Consider the following 3,539-nt stretch of genomic DNA (forward strand, 5'->3'; position numbering starts at 1 on the left):
TGGTGCAAAATAGTGACCACTGATAAATAATAAACATAATTCTTTACCTGCAGCTCTCCTCGTGTTTTCTTTGTTTAAATATCTGTCACTGAAAAGTAAATTGTCCGTTATTACTAAAGAATGGTCAACGCACATCCGGTTTTGACGTTTAACTTTCAAACTAAACGTGCAGGACTTCGTAAAGGGCCTGGTTTACTAAAGGTTAGTGTGCCGAAAAACGTGTTTAAAACGAGCAGCAACCTCCGGTGTTGAAAAATGAAGCCGATGCGGAAGTGCAAAATCCTGCAGTTCGTCGAGTGTCCACTAGAGGCAGGCTGCAGTAACACAGGAAGTCACTTACACATGACTGGCAAAAAAACTAAACAATTCTACAGCAGTGATCTTGTAGTTCTCCTGTGATCTCGTAGTTCTCCTGTGATCTTGTAGTTCTCCTGTGATCTTGTAGTTCTCCTGAGATCTTGTAGTTCTCCTGTGATCTTATAGTTCTCCTGTGTTCTTGTAGTTCTCCTGAGATCTCGTAGTTCTCCTGTGTTCTTGTAGTTCTCCTGTGATCTTGTAGTTCTCCTGTGATCTTATAGTTCTCCTGAGATCTTGTAGTTCTCCTGTGATCTTGTAGTTCTCCTGTGTTCTTGTAGTTCTCCTGTGTTCTTGTAGTTCTCCTGTGATCTTGTAGTTCTCCTGTGATCTTGTAGTTCTCCTGAGATCTTGTAGTTCTCCTGTGATCTTATAGTTCTCCTGAGATCTTGTAGTTCTCCTGTGATCTTATAGTTCTCCTGAGATCTTGTAGTTCTCCTGTGATCTTGTAGTTCTCCTGTGATGTACAGCAGTGTACCTACTAATACAGTTTGGACTGTCTTGTACGAAAACTGGAGGAGGTCTCGACTGTAAGAAGTTCTTGGTTGCGTTATTTTGTAAAATATAAAAGTCATCACATGTCAGCGCTGGCTCTGAATGATGCGTCTGTTGTGGTCCATGTCGCTGCGAGGCACAAGACGTGAAATACCGGCGTCCCCCGTCCAGCCTGTGGACCTCCTAAACCCTGAAAACAGCGGGACACATTTTTAATTTGACTTTAAGACTGTAATCATCGTCAAAAACGTCCGGAAGAGACTTAAGTGAGGAACAGTAAATATTCAGAGTCGTCTCCTTTACTGTAAATTCAGACAGTAAAGGTCGAAAGCCGAGCAGACTGATCGCCTCTGCTCGTAACATTTAAATAAAGGTTAAATGAACGTGAGACTACATTGATGTGGCCAATCAGTTTTTATAAATGTTATAAATATTTTTATTAAAGCTACGTTTACAAACCTGCTGGTTATGATGGTTATGATGGTTATGATGGCGTGGAGTGGTCAGTAAAGTTTAATGTCCGAGACGCTCCAAAGTCCATCTTCATTTCACCACCTCGCCTCCTAACTGTATGTGCACGGGTCAGCATTTTCTTACTGGTGTGAACATTTCACCTTCAGGTTCGTTTCTATAGATCACAACTTTGCGTGGGAAGTGGCGTACGCCAGTTTCAAATCCCTTCTGTGTTTACATATTTTTAAATGAGACCCCGGACTGTCATTTATCAACAGTGCGTAACTCGTCTTCTCATTGGACGGACAGAAGAGAGGTGGCCATGTGGCGTGTTGAAGTGTCAGAATAAAAGCTCAGCGGATCGTAAGGATAAGCACTCAGGATAAAAGTGTTGGGATGTTTACACGGGAACAGAACAAAGAAGGACGGTACATTTTTATTGGATTACATATGAGTTTCAGATCGTCCAATGAGAGGAGAGCGCCGAGCCAGGGTGAAAACTGTGAGGTTGTTATCCTCGTGTCGTAGATACTTCTCGCTTTTAAAGGGTAACTAAACCCCACATTTTCAGTTGTACTGCTCTACCCTGGAATTTTTCGCTTGGCCAATTTAGAAAAACCCAGTTCCACTTCCATGATGTTGGAAAAACAATCTTTGGAGAAGTGATGGTTGCACCACCAAGCTGTAGGCGGGAGATCGCGGTCTGGTAGCCCCAAAGCAGGCAGCCACTGGCGCCTAATTTCCAGGTCCGCTGTACAGCTGTACAACCTGGAGCTGCTTCTGCAGCCGGGGCAGAAACTGCCGACCCATCCTGACCACTATCTAATAAATACTCTAAAAATTAAATGCTAAATCAAACAACTAAGTTGGCTAAAAGTCACTGTGCTAAACTACGAGCTCAAGCTAACCTACCTAATTAAAGCTAAGCCACTAGCTAACTAATATTGATAAGATCTAACAACCAATCTACTGCCTACAACCTCCAACTAACTTTGTAAACTCACAACTCTACAATCTACACTAAATTAATCTATACTATCAGCACAATCCAACTACTAAACCACTAAGCTATTGATCGCGCAGCTCTCTCAATCCAGTTTGCCACGTCAAGTGATGAGGCTGTTATAGGTTTGGTGAGGTAGGCATTCACTCCTACGTAGGTATGTCCTCCACACAGCCGTTAGACTTTTTCAAACGGAAGGGCAGTCACTATGCACATTTCTAACACAATATTTGGAATTTCAATACTTTGTACTCAAATGTCGAGATTTGGACTTGAATTGATCCATAACACTACTTAATACTCAAATACAGAGGTTTATAATTGAAAAAAATGGTTTTAGGGTTTAGTTACTCTTAAAACAGTGACATGTTTTTATTTCGGATTGTTTTGTGTACGTACGCACGTTCTTAATTTAACTCGTTAGTCAGAAGAACATTTTCTACTCACTGTTGATAGAGTGCCCACGACCTTCAAGAACACACATAAGTCCTTAAAATGTTTTTAAAAAATATGTGTGAATATATTTTACAATATGTGCTGAATTGGTCTAATATATTTAATTATGTAATGCTTTATTCTGTTTAGTTAATACAAAACATTTAACAATATATATATAAACTCATAGCAAGAGTCAGATTATATTATTAATTAAAAATGTTAATGCAAAGTCAACGAATAAAATCCAGTTGTGATGGAAAACATGTTCTTTTTAATACATGTCTACACTCTGGAAGTTGGCCTTGGATTGGGCTTTATTAAAAAAAAAGTTCAACTAAAAATGCAATCATTATGTTACATTAATGAATGCTAAAAAGTGTAGGCTTTTATTTTGAAAGCCACCCGTACCGTTTCCGTAGTGTAGTGGTTATCACGTTCGCCTCACACGCGAAAGGTCCCCGGTTCGAAACCGGGCGGAAACACAGTCTTTGGTCGATTTTAAAGTAATCTTTACGATTTTATAGTGTCAAACTTTGTATTTCAGCATACAGAAAACTGTTTCCTCTTTGTAATTTTCATTTTTTCTGTTTCATGCAAAGTCAGTAATGTTACTCTGGGGCTTTTTATTCAGACCCCATAAAGCATATGAGACAGAAGGTTTTGTATATAAATGGCACATTTAAGTTGAAAAGAAGCTATATTATTTTAATTCCAAGCAGTAAAAAAGACAATAAATTTCAATTTTTTCATGAAAATAGTTTAATTTACAAGCAAGTTATAATGGATGGTGGGTGGA

The 3,539-nt window shown here is 39.3% G+C and overlaps 1 non-coding gene across 1 annotated transcript; it reads left to right on the forward strand.

The window, feature by feature from the left end:
- Positions 1-3,152: 3,152 nt before the first annotated feature.
- Positions 3,153-3,225, forward strand: trnav-cac (transfer RNA valine (anticodon CAC)). Its single transcript has one exon. It is a non-coding gene; the product is annotated as a tRNA-Val (tRNA).
- Positions 3,226-3,539: the final 314 nt, after the last annotated feature.

This window comes from Labrus bergylta, chromosome 14 (genome assembly GCF_963930695.1).
Source record: "Labrus bergylta chromosome 14, fLabBer1.1, whole genome shotgun sequence".
Classification (NCBI taxonomy): Eukaryota; Metazoa; Chordata; class Actinopteri; order Labriformes; family Labridae; genus Labrus; species Labrus bergylta.